Source organism: Malaclemys terrapin, chromosome 15 (assembly GCF_027887155.1).
Source record: "Malaclemys terrapin pileata isolate rMalTer1 chromosome 15, rMalTer1.hap1, whole genome shotgun sequence".
NCBI lineage: Eukaryota > Metazoa > Chordata > Testudines > Emydidae > Malaclemys > Malaclemys terrapin.
This window is the reverse complement of record NC_071519.1, coordinates 21,498,730-21,512,563: the sequence shown is the minus strand read 5'-3', so window position 1 is coordinate 21,512,563 and position 13,834 is coordinate 21,498,730. Positions and strand designations below refer to the sequence as shown.

The window sequence follows — 13,834 nt, the reverse complement described above, 5'->3', positions numbered from 1 at the left end:
ATGCAAATTATGCTAATATTGCCAAAGTGACCATGGATGCAATAACAGTCCCTTCAGTGACCACAAACAGCCTAGAGACATTTTGTTCCATGACACAATTAGCCTTTTTAGGTGTGTTCGTTTTATTAGCATAACAACAAACTAAAGAGGAGCTGAACCATTCAGACACATGATAGTCACTAGCCAATGATTTAAGTAGTCATTGTTTGCTCTGTGCGTATATGTTAGGGCTCAATGAGGCTAAGGGATGATAGGGTATTTTCTGATGGAGCTCTGTTTATGGTTCACATGGGTACTTCCTACCTCCAAAATGGAGCAGAGGATTGAAATGGGAACGATTCCCCCCCACCCCCGTTTTGCTGGTTTTCCATTGTTACCAAATATGGGAAAAACTTCCGGTACCGTTGCATGTGGCAAGCACACACACCTACTGTGGAATACACATGAGCAATCACTCGAAGAAGAACCCACTTCCACCTTGACCCACACTTGCCCTTTCAAAAGTTAAATAGGAGGGAGGGAGGAGGCTTATGATCACCCACATTACTGTGCATCAACAATAAAAGCAATGCTGGCAAACTCTAGGATCCCATATAAGGTTCTTCTGAGTCAGCTTGTTGTGGGCTTGAACCCTGCATGAAGATGCAGAATTGCTGCTGAGTCATGCTAGTACAAATTGTCTCTGGAGAAAGTGAACTGAGAGACAAGGGCAGAGGAAGCCTAATTAAAGAGAGAGGGGCTTACTCCATAAAGTTCTAATCTAGATCTGGATTTCCCCAGTATAAGAATGTTTGGGTCAGAGTTTTGGTTCATATTCAAGATATTTAGCCAGAAGCGCTTGCTTGGTTCTCAAGTAATCTGAATATTATTAGAATTACTGTAGCACCTAGCAGCTACAGCTGAGATCAGGAGCCCATTGCATTAGGCCCTGGACAAACACATTGTAAGAGACAGTCCCTTCCCCCCAAAATTTACAGTCAAACAGACATGACAAAGAAAGTGGGGGAGACTTGAAATATTGGGGCTTCTCTGCACAGTGCACTAGTCCACATCGGCAGGGTTTAAGTTTAAGTCTGCACCAGTGTGGTTCCCGCTAACTGGGCCATGTGGACCCTGCTTGTGTGCATATTAATATAATACTGTAATTAGTGTAATACACAATAGGGAACTTTCAGTACATACCAGCAGGGTCCACATAGACTATTTAGTGTGGACTAAAACTTACACCCCCATTGGTGCAGACTAACACATTGTGTAACAAGCCTGTACTCTCGTTTAGAGGTGACTTGAAGCCCAAAGATTAAATGACTTGCCCAAGGTCACATAGAATTGTAGCAGAACTGGAAATTGAACCCAAATTATCCCCAAGTCCTAGTCCAGGGTCTTAACCTCAAGTGCCTCTTTCTCCATATGGAGATTTCTGAAGTAGTTTTCCATGCTTCCATTAGCACTGTAAGTTACAAGAAATATTACAGCAATATGAAATTGATAAATGTTAATGAGTTACTGCCCTGGTCCGTTTTCATCCCTAGTTCTGCACCATTGTTTGCTCACCATTTTTATGCATCTATTGTTACATACACATCTCTGGTCTCAATTTTTTGTTTCTCCTTTTCAGATATTTGTGGGTAGTCTCATCAGAACAGGTGGACTGTTGTTATTGTCTCACTTCACTAGTCTGCCAACTAGCCTGCATCTGAAGTGTTGAAGCTGTCGAGTACAGCAATATACAAGGTGTGCACGGTGCACACAGCTGTGGTGCTAGCAGAATGTTTTCTGTGCCCTGCATTAATATCCACCCATGTGGCTTTGCACCTCCCCTATTAAGTATCTGCACTCTTGTCACTTCTAGAAGTCGCACTTGAAATCGGTGCCTGTAGCAGAGACTTACCCAGTCTGGCCTCAAGCCTCTTCCCAGCCTCAGTTTCTCCTCTCAGCAGTCATTTGTGGGTTGCTGTGGTGCTCTTATGAAGGAGCTTCAATGTTTTACTAGCACTGACTTAACCCCTTCTTTCCTTGTTCACAGCCATGGCTCCCCTACCCCCTACAGTCCTAGCATAGGGGAATCTACATCTACCCTGCACTACAGGTCACCAGCCCTGCAACTCTAAACAGTCAGCCTGTGCACCTCATAACCTTTCCTTCCAGGGGCCTCTTCCTGGCTGAGCACCCGCTCTCTACTAAAACACTCACACCCAGGCCTGTTCTCCTTTGCATCTCTCTCCTGACTGCCTCCAGGCTGCCCTTCTATCTCCCAGCAGGCAAGGTTCTTAACCACAGGCTCCCTTATCACAGGACAGTCCTGCTTGGAGAGGTAAACCAGTCACAGGTGAGGCTCAGCCCAGATGCCCTTAAAGGGCTAGCTTACAGTCTGGGACAGTGTCCCATTTTGCTAGGTGCTGTACAAACACCTAATAAGGGACACATCCTACCTCAAAGAGCTTACAGTCAATGGCCAGGAAGACTTAAAGTTAAACATATGCTCATGTATTCTCCTGACTCAGAGCCTAAGTAGACATGATAGTGAACAGAAAGGAAGAGAAATAGAGGCACACAGAGAGAAAGTAACTTGCCCAAGGTCACACAATAGGTCAGTGGCAGAGCCAGGAACAGAACCCAGCTCTCCAGCTGCTGGCCTAGCCACTGAGCCACACAGCAACCCTTGCCACTACATGTAATCAGCTGTAGCACCCTGTGCTAAGCTAGCTATTCAGTCAAACCACCACATCAAATTCATCATTAGTCTAAATGTTTATTATTTATATTGCAGTAGCACCTGGACACCTGAGCCCCACTGTGCTGAGTGCTGTACAAAGGCATAACAAAGAGACAGTCCCTGCCCCAAAGAGCTTACAACCTAACTGTAAGATGGCAGATCACAGGTCGGTAAGGCAGACAGACAGGAAGAGCACAGGGTAACAAAGAGACAATTATGAATCAATAAAATTAAAGATTGTGAAATTAAATATGCCACAATACAATCACATGCACTTCTTTCTGCTACTGTTTCATGCGGCATTTGGGGAATTGCTCCTGCCTGAATCATGATCTCTGAGTTCCCACTTCCTTCCTGTGCTAATCACTGCTTGAACTATGTGGCCTGTCTGGTAATGAAAAGATGTCACATTCTGGGGAGAACAGAACCCAAATGAGGTTCTATTTGCTTCCTTCCATCAGGAAAAGAATCTCCCTGTCTGTGCCTGGCATCTATCTCTCCTCTTTCTATTCTGGGAGGAACAGAAACAGCTGAGCTCAGATGCTGTGCGTGAGGGAGGCAGATGGGGCGTGAATTCAGTAGTGATTGCATTGCTCACTTGTTTGCATAAAAATGATGGACAAATGATGAAGAACAGTGAGAGATGAGCACAGGGAGGGGCTATTGTTATTTAATATTTCTCATATTTGTTTCTATTCTTGTGATTTTCACTGTCATTCAACTGCCACTATTACCTCAATATTTAGTCTCATTTTGCCATCTTGACACATGCTAAATAGTACCTTACTCAATGAGCAGTTCCAGTGAAGTGCTTTCCCATGGTGCATTTCTCTTGCCTTGAGGCAATGAAAATGACCAATCAGTTTTGCTCTCCAGTCATTTCTCATGTACTAGCTCCATCCATGCTGCGATGTTTGGGTTGCAAAAGCAGCAGGACTAAAGTATTTGGTTTCGAACGGTTTCCACTGGAGTAAGAACAGAAATTTGTGGAATGTTTCATTAGCCCAGGGTTCTGTAACAGTTTAAGTATGCAAAATCTAAATCAAAGTGGCAACTTGTGGACTAAGACAAGCAAATGTGAGCAAATTTTTGAATAAGTTATTAGTGCCTCTCATTTGTGACCAGAACCTCAAAATGCCTTAGGCCACAAACACAATGAGTTTGGTGGTTTCTTAGCCTAATGGCTATGGTCCAGAGCCTCAAAGGTATTTAGGCTCCTAACTTCTGAAGAGCTCTGTGTAAGCTCGAAAGCTTGTCTCTTGGTCCAACGAAAGATATCACCTCACCCGCCTTCTCTCGTTGAAATCACTGGAAGTTAGGAGTCTGAATACTTTTGAGGATTTGGGCCTATTTGCGCATGTTACTAAAACACCACATCATTTGAGCTGGTTAATATTCTCCTGGGGAGAAACTGCTGGAGATGCTACAGGTCAGAGCGAGGTGTGTTGGCAGAGCTGTCTGGGGACCCAAGACTGGAATATCAGACGATGCGGCAGGTCAATCATGAGGAGCATTGGCAGAGTTATTACGGGTGCAAGGGGAGCAGGACCAGCATAGCAGTGGGTGCAGTAGGTCAGGATTGAGGAGCACTGGTAGAGCTGTGTGTGTGGAGCCAAGACTGGAAGAACAGAGCATGTTGCAGCTCAGGATTGAGGTGAATCGACAGAGCTGGGTAAGCTGACAGACGACATAAAAACAAACCCTACAAACATCTGAAAGGAACAATGTTTTTAACAGAGGAAGGTGCTCCTTGGCCAATACAAGATGGAATCTTGGCCGCAATTGATGTCCATGGCAAAACTCCCATTGAGCTCAATGAGGCCAGGATTTCTCCCAGAGGATCTGATTTAGCACCACTGCACTCCAGGGGTGAATCTGGACTAATGTCAATGAAATCAACGGAATTGCACTGGGACCAGCATGACCGAAAAAAAGCATCAGGCCATTTAATATTCCAGTGTGGGTTTCACAATGGGTAGGCGCTTTATATGTATTTCAATAAAAAATTAGGGAGCCGAAGAATGGAGCAGTTTAGGTTTGGATTCGCCCTGTGTTACAATTCTTCCTTTTCAACGTTAAATGAGATTCAATTACATTCAATAGATACTCCATGAACCGCTAGCAATTGTGCTGTCTCTTGCTCATGACCCCATCCTTGCTCCTTGGGCCACTGTTTTGGATGCACTCTATACAGCTTCATTCAGGAGCTTCTGAACTTTGCCATTTCTCTTGGCAAATGGAAACTTGTTTATTTAGTTCTGTGCTACTTTACCAGTGGCTCAGGCGAGGCTGTTTCTTCCCTGCTATTTCTCTGCGTGTTTGCGTAGCGCTAATGTAAAGGCTCAGCTTTCTGCTGAGTGGCTGCACCTGCCCCCAATCACTGTCAGAAGCGCTAATGTGGCTATCCATCTGCTGTGTCTACTGAGCTAGTCCTGTCGTTCCAGGGGTTAGTTAGACTGACGAGTAACCTGGGCATTAGCAAATGACCATCTCATGTGTACCTTTATGTGCAGAGATGGCCCTGACATTCCCTTTTGCCAGGGCCCAAAGGTGGGCTGACATTCAAATAGCATGTGAATAGAACAGCATAATTGTACACTCCTCTCCTCACATGAATAAGGCCTCATTCTTACTGGTTTATACTGGTGTAAAAGAGCTCAGGATTTGGTCCATAGTTTTTACTCACACGAGTCGTCCCATTGGGCCAAATTCTGCACTCAGTTACATCAGTGTATATTCATTTGGAGTAACCTTATTTGCCCTGATTACCATCATTATCTATTCTAATCTACCCCCAAACACACCATCTATATCTATCCAATCTATCGAATGGTATAAAAAATACCATTCTGTGGTTTTCTGTTTACTTTTAATAGGTTCCATTAAGCTGATGAGATATATAAGAACTACTGAAACAACAGATTTATAATAGACCTATCTAAAGCAGGCCAAACTTTTACACTTCTAAATAAACTTTAGAGAGACGACCAATTTTTGTTGGTGAGAGAGACAAGCTTTCAGGCTTACACAGAGCTCTTCCGGGACCACCAGGGCTACACCACCACTGCATACATAAATACACTTTGTAATTTGAGTCATTTGTGTGCAAAAACGTGGTAGTTGCACCTACAATGCGGGTAGCTTGGTATGTCCATGAATAATTAGCTGCTTGGCAAATGCCAATGCAGAGCTTTGGGGTGTGCAAGCATTTCTGGGTTGTAGGTGCCTTTTAGGGAAGTATCTAAGGTGCATGTCCCTGTTTTCAACATAGGTGTGTATTAAAATTTGATCCAAGATATTGAATATTAATCTCCCTCAAGATTCATGCCCCTCTTGTCTTCTACTCTCGTAACACACGTACTCACAGAGCTCCATCCATGCACCTTTCCCCGGCCCTGTAGCATCTCCTCCTGCTCCACTCTTCATAAAATATCAGGGTTGGAAGGGACCTCTGGAGGTCATCTAGTCCAACCCCCTGCTCAAAGCAGGACCAATCCCCAACTAAATCATCCCAGCCAGGGCTTTGTCAAGCCTGGCCTTAAAAACCTCCAAGGAAGGAGATTCCACCACCTCCCTAGGTAACCCATTCCAGTGCTTCACCACCCTCCTTGTGAAAAAGTTTTTCCTAATATCCAACCTAAACCTCCCCCACTGCAACTTGAGACCATTACTCCTTGTACTGTCATCTGGTACCACTGAGAACAGTCTAGATTAGTGGTTCCCAAACTTGTTCCGCCGCTTGTGCAGGGAAAGCCCCTGGTGGGCCGGACCGGGTTGTTTACCTGCCGCGTCCGCAGGTTCAGCAGATCGCGGCTCCCAGTGGCTGTGGTTTGCTGCTGCAGGCCAATGGGAGCTGCTGGAAGCGGCGCGAGCCAAGGGATGTACTGGCTGCCGCTTCCAGCAGCTCCCATTGGCGTGGAGCAGCGAACCGCGGTCACTGGGAGCCGTAATCGGCCGAACCTGTGGACGCGGCAGGTAAACAACCCGGCCCGCCAGGGGCTTTCCCTGCACAAGCAGTGGAACAAGTTTGGGAACCACTGGTCTAGCTCCATCCTCTTTGGAACCCCCTTTCAGGTAGTTGAAAGCAGCTATCAAATCCCCCTTCACTCTTCTCTTTTGCAGACTAAACAATCCCAGTTCCCTCAGCCTCTCCTCATAAGTCATGTGCTCCAGCCCCCTAATCAATTTTGTTGCCCTCCGCTGGACTCTTTCCAATTTTTCCACATCCCTCTTGTAGTGTGGGGCCCAAAACTGGACACAGTACTCAAGATGAGGCCTCACCAATGCTGAATAAAGGGGAATGATCATGTCCCTCGATCTGCTGGTAATGCCCCTACTTATACAGCCCAAAATGCCATTAGCCTTCTTGGCAACAAGGGCACATTGTTGACTCATATCCAACTTCTTGTCCACTGTAACTCCTAGGTCCTTTTCTGCAGAATTCCTACCTAACTACTTGGTCCCTAGTCTGTAGCAGTGCACCTCCGTTTTGATCTGCAGGACTCTGCAGTCCAGTCCTGGGTGCTCTCCACACAGCTCTGCGGGTCATTCTCAGCTCCCACTCTTTAGCATCCTCTTGATGTTCCAACCCTGCTCATCTCCAAAGAAGAATTGTCTGTGTGGAACTAATAATGATGCCAAATGGGTTTGGGTTTTGTAGGGCGAGGTTTAGGAGCTGATTTTATTTACACCTTTAGTCCACTTTGGAATCCAGGTTTACAGAGGTGAAAATGTAATGTATTATCTTCAGTGTCATTTAAAATGCAGGAATTAAGCTATTTAGGGACAAGTCCCTGAGATGTTCTGTGAAAACTATCTTAGAGGCTGGAGTAGCCTCTGAGAGCCCACTACCCTTCCTCCACAGGCGCAAAGACCCTTCAGCCGACATCCTTTGCCCCCAGTTCTAGGCAGGAAGCCCCAAATTCAACCCTGTGTTCTCATCACTGGTGCGTAGAACCATGCCACTTCTGCAACAACAGGCTCCTGTGATTGAGGGCAAGACAGGCCCCTTCATCACCATTCCCTTCGCGTATACAGTTGTCATGTGATAACGGAAAATTGCTTATCAAGTATAACTACAGGAGCTGATCTCACAGCCCTTGCTCTGAAGATTTCCTTGGATCTACTCCCAGGGATCACACAGGGAAAGGTTGCCGGGTAGGATCCAAACTTTGGATGATTGATTTCACCTAGTGAAGACAGAGGCATGAACTAAACTAAATTATTTTGTAACATAGGGTAAAACATCCCCATTCCAAAGGACTTTAAAGGGACCCCTGCCATTGGCTACTTCTGTTCTCTTCTTTCCCTGTAGTTCACCCCAAGGAGACCCTTGGTTTATTGAGCATTTTAAAAGATTGTGAAGATAAATGAGGACCTTCTCCCCAGAAGCACGGTTTCTGCACATATCACCAATTTCCCTGGTGCTTCCAAAAAATAAAAAACAAAAAAAAACAAACAAAAAAATGGACTTGTTAATAAATCATGGAAACAAAGAATAATGGACCCAAGCTTTGTTGTAATTAACTTTTAAATATGGATCTACTTCTGTCTTGCAAACCCATATTCATCAATACACACACATACACACGCATCACGTACCACATGCACTCAAAAATATCACATAACACACTACAATAAACACAAACACCTCACTCCTATATGCACTCCTAATTGCGTACACCCTACACACACTGCAAAAACACACAACAAACACTGCAATTATTGCTACCTTGGAAACATACCAACACACAAACAAAATTACATAACTGAATGCACTCACACTAACACACATATCCTGAATATCCCCCACAAAAATGCTGTATTTACACCCCTTGCTGAAAAATAGCCACATACACTACTTACATGAGCCCTATGCACACACCAATACACACCAGTAACCACACACACACAAACACAAGGCGTACACAACCACATCCATACCAACATGGAAACCTATTCACCTAAATACACCACATGGTACGTATCAATTCCCACCCCAATACACAAATCTCCACAATCAAGGACTTACTCAATACTCATTCACACAAACAGCCCAAGCCCCACATACACATAGCATGCACCAGCACAGGCCCCCCATTCTAAACAAATTTAATTTCAATTGTTTGTTTCCATTATGTGATCATTACAATAGTTTTGGATCAGACAAAGGCATTTTTAATGTGTGCTTTTGCTTCATTTTTTAGTCCGCCTGCATTTTTCTTGTTGTGGCTGGATATTCAGGAAACACCTTGCTAATGCTGGGGAATTAATGAGCTGTGAGAGGAGATACAAAGAGAGAATTGCTTACTGTGAAGTCTTCCTTGTTCAGCTTGGTTTGGTTTGTGGAGGGGGGTTTCTCTTGTTTTTCTCAAGCAAAGTCATTTTAAAATCCTTTGTCCACTGTTTTTTCCCCAGTGCAGGATTTTTTAAACCCTTCTATTTTTCTCTAATGCCTCTGCTGCTAAGATATACTTAGAAAAAAGTAGACCTGGCCATTGTCCCCCTCCCCCATCTGTTCCTCTTTCAGACTCATAGATTGTATAGCCAGAAGAGATAATAGCTCATCTATTCTGTCCTATATAACACAGGCCAGAGACCTTCATCCAGTTACCCCAGTATTGAGCCTAGTTACTTGTGTTTGACTAAAGGATATCATCTAGAAAGGCATCCAGTCGTGATTTGAAGACTTCAAGAGTTGGAGAATCCATCACTTCCTTTGGTAGTTTGGTCCAGTGGTTAATCGTCCGCACTGTTAAAATTTACACCTTATTTAACATAAGAATGGTCATACTGGGTCAGACCAAAGGTCCATCTAGCCCAGTATCCTGTCTTCCAACAGTGGCCAATGACATGTGCTTCAGAGGGAATAAACAGAACAGGTAATCATCAAGTGATCCATCCCTTGTTGTCCATTCCCAGCTTCTGGCCAACAGAGGCTCGGGACACTTCAGAGCATGGCTTTGCATCCCTGCCCATCCTAGCTAATAGCCATTGATGGACCTATCCTCCATGAACTTATCTCGTTCTTTATTGAACCCTGTTATAGGCTTCACAACACCCTGCTGTTAATTTAATTTGGTGACTCCTAGTTCTTGAGTTATGAGAAAGAATAAATGACACTTCCTTATTTACTTTCTCCACGCCAGTCATGATTTTATAGACCTCTATAGTCATCTCTTTTCCAAGCTGAGAAGTCCCAGTCTTACTTATCTCTTCTCACATGGAAGCCGTTCCATATCCCTAATAATTTTTCTTGTACCTTTTCCAATTCCAATATATCTTTTTTGAGGTGGGGAGACCAAGTCTGCACGCAGTATTCAAGATGTGGGCATATCATGGATTTATATAGAGGCAATGTGATGTTTTCTGTCTTATTATCTATCCCTTTCTTAATGATTTGCAACATTCTGTTAGCGTTTTTGACTGTCTCTGTACATTGAATGGAAGTTTTCAGAGAACTATCCCCAATGACTCCAAGATCTCTTTCTTGAGTGGCAACAGCTAATTTAGACCCATCATTTTATATGTATAGCTGGGATTATGTTTTCCAATTTGTGTTACTTTGCATTTATCAAGGTTGAATTTCATCTGCCATTTTGTTGCCCAATCACCCAGTTTTGTGAGATCCCTTTGTAAATCTTGTAATTTCTAATTTGAATTTGTCTAGCTTCAGTTTCCAGCCATTGCAAGAGCTGTCATTCATTTTAGACCCAGATCTACCCCCTTGCTGTTATCTCTCATTTATTATTATGAATTTATTTCCATCAGAAACACTGAATTATGAAGCTGAGATAAGGGAGAATGTTATTTATGCTCAAGTAATTAATATCACATGATAAGCCTTCCTGCATTGCCAGCCATATCTGCTACAATTCATGGGAGGGAGGATTGTTGCCAGAACGTATTAAGCAGCAGTTTGGCAGATGATGGAGAGGATATTTAATTAAGTTACAGAGAAACTAGACGAGCTTTCAATCCATTTATAAAAGTGGTTGCAGTTCCCATTTCAAGGCCAGTGAAAGGCTGACAAATATAGAGGACCCTGAGTCTGATCTCGTGCATGATGACAAAATCAGGAATAACTCCAGTACACTTCGACTGATGTAAGCTAGAGGAGAATTGGCCACTGGTATTTTGTTATATAAAGTCAAGGCCGAGTTCTGCTCTAGGTTATGCCAGGCCCAGGTAAATCTGGAGTGGCTCCAATGAAGCACAGTGGGTCACTCCAGATTTGTACTAGTGTAACAGAGCAGAACTTGACTCTTAAATAGCAAAGGATGGGAGAGCATTCGGAAGAGGATGGTTTCATTTGCGCACATTATTGAACATGCCAAAATATACACAAAGCTGGTTTGAGGCCAACAAGAGGGTGTTGATAATATTTCTTCTACTACAATTAGGACCTGATCTTACAATTCTTGCTCAAATTAGTATTATTATTATCATTCATTGTTTGAATTAAGGCAGCACCTAGAGGTCTCAAATGAGACCAGGACCCTGTTGCGCTAGGTGCTGTACAAACACATAGTGAGAGACAGTCCCCGCTCCAAAGAGTTCAGTGTAAAGTCTCAGTGATGTCAATAGATTCATAGATTCATAGATTATAGGGCTGGAAGGGACCTCGAGAGGTCATCGAGTCCAGTCCCCTGCCCGCATGGCAGGACCAAATACTGTCTAGACCATCCCTGATAGACATTTATCTAACCTACTCTTAAATATCTCCAGAGACGGAGATTCCACAACCTCCCTAGGCAATTTGTTCCAGTGTTTAACCACCCTGACAGTTAGGAACTTTTTCCTAATGTCCAACCTAGACCTCCCTTGCTGCAGTTTAAACCCATTGTTTCTGGTTCTATCCTTAGAGGCTAAGGTGAACAAGTTCTCTCCCTCCTCCTTATGACACCCTTTTAGATACCTGAAAACTGCTATCATGTCCCCTCTCAGTCTTCTCTTTTCCAAACTAAACAAACCCAGTTCATATTCTGCTCTCTCTGCAATGACTGCAATTCTGGAATAACTCCTTTCAAGTCAATGGAATTACACTATCATAAGGGAGTGCTTCGCAGATACTACATTGACAAGGGCTACTTTAGTTCCTAGACAGATAAATAGATTAGATAGATGGATGGAGTGTATGGGGATAGATAGATTGATAGATGGGGTGCATGGGGTTAGATAGATAGATGTAGTTATTTCTCTTGTGTTCAAGTGTGAAAGTTTGGCCTGCTTTAGATAGGTCTATTATAAATCTATTGTCTTAGTAGTTCTTAAATATCTCATCAGCTTAACGGAACATATTAAAAGTACACAGAAAACCACAGAATGGTATTTTTTTCCAGTATAGGAATCAATGAAGCGCTCTAATAGCAGAAATCACACTGATGAGGCTTGGGGCACCAGTTCAGCAAGGTACTTAAACATGTGCTTAATTTGAAACCCATGAGTAGGACTATGCAAATCAATCATCTAAGGACCCTGCTGAATAGCGGGGAAATTAAGATGCTTGTGTCATCAGACATGCCGAAAGGCCAATGCATTCTGAGGTAGAGTTATGCCATCATTGGGCACAATGCTACATTTAACCAGCTTCAGGGCTTGTCTACACTATGGACGCTACAAGGGCAAGGCTATGGTGCCACAGCATGCTGCTGTAGAGCCATAGTATAGACACTTCCTACACCGCCAGAAGCGGTTTTCCCATCACTGTAGGAATCCACTTCTCCAGGTGACAGTAGCTAGGTTGATGGAAGTATTCTTCTGCTGCCGTAGCTTATTCTACACCAGGGTTAGGCTGGCACAGACATAGCTTTGTTAATCTACATTTTAAGCGCAGACCAGCCCTTTGTGGTCGACGGTGTGGAGTGCTTGATTTTAGGAAGAATCCTAACAGCATACGATGCACGATTTGCAGGTTTGACACTATTTTCAAAAGCAGTTTTCCAGGGCACTGAGCCCCAGGAATCCACCGGGCTCTCTCCTTACGAGCTGCTGTATGGGAGGAGAATGAGGGGACCCCTGGACTTGACGAGGGACAAATGGGAGGGGAATCAGTGGTAGACCATTGTACTATCTGGGAAAAGCTCACTGAGCTCATGAGTTTGGGCAGGGAGAACCAAACCCGGGCCCCAGGGAAACAGAAGGTCTCGTATATGGCACAGGGGACCAAGTGATGGTCCTCATCCCAGTGTAGAAGAATAAGCTCCATGTTGCCTGGGACGGGCCCCTTATGAATTGGCCAGTTTATCTCAGGAGGGTATAGAACAGCAATTGGCTTGAGCTGAGGCCTCAGGATCAAACCCCAGTACAATCTTTACAGCTCCCTGTCCCTATAATCACACGGGAAGCCCCAGCTTCCCAGGACTTGAATGCTGAATTAAACTGGACAGGTCAGTTCATCATGCAGAGCTTAACTGCTCCTCTGCGAAGGTCTGAAATTACCTCTGCCTTGCAAAGATCAGCTCTGGTTTCACTTTCCATTATTCTCCCTGACATCAGGAGCGCACTTGAGCCATGGACTGAAGGCTCCTGGAAAACAATTTTCATAGATAATTATTTCTTAGATGTAGGCAGCTTTCCCGTCCCCTCCTGGGTTTAGTCTTTTTCTGTCCTGCTTCGTGGAACTAGAGCCCAACCCTGCTCCTACAGTAGTCATGACCAAGAACTCCCAGGGTCTTCAGGAGCTCTTTAACTGGGGAATAAGTGATCTCCAAGACAAAGCATTCCCAATATACTGGGAGATGTAACTGGTAGGTCAATGGTGAGCCCACTGAGATGTTACCAAAGAGTCCTTCGTGAACACCCTGGGGTAGTATGGCCTACGAGTGCTAGGACACTGGCTCCGATTGTCCAGTTAGGGATCTTTATCTGAGGGAAGTACCTCTTTGTATCAGTGGAAATACCTGAATGTAGTTAAACTGGTGAAGCCACCTAATGTGGACACATTGAACCTGTGATAAACTATGCAGCTTACTGGGGTAAATCACACTCATGTGAGCCCCATTCTGAACCAGTGCAGTGTGTCTACACTAAGGGAGATGTCCTGACCCCCTTGAAGTCAACAGGGGTTTTGCCATTGACTTAGGTGAAGCCAGGATTTCAACTCATGACCCAGATTCT

The 13,834-nt window shown here is 44.2% G+C and overlaps 1 protein-coding gene across 1 annotated transcript in view; it reads right to left on the bottom strand.

Moving 5' to 3' along the window:
* KCNJ5 (potassium inwardly rectifying channel subfamily J member 5) overlaps positions 1-13,834 on the bottom strand; it is a 78,915-nt gene that overhangs the window by 32,957 nt on the left and 32,124 nt on the right. The gene's annotated exons all lie outside the window — the stretch shown is intronic.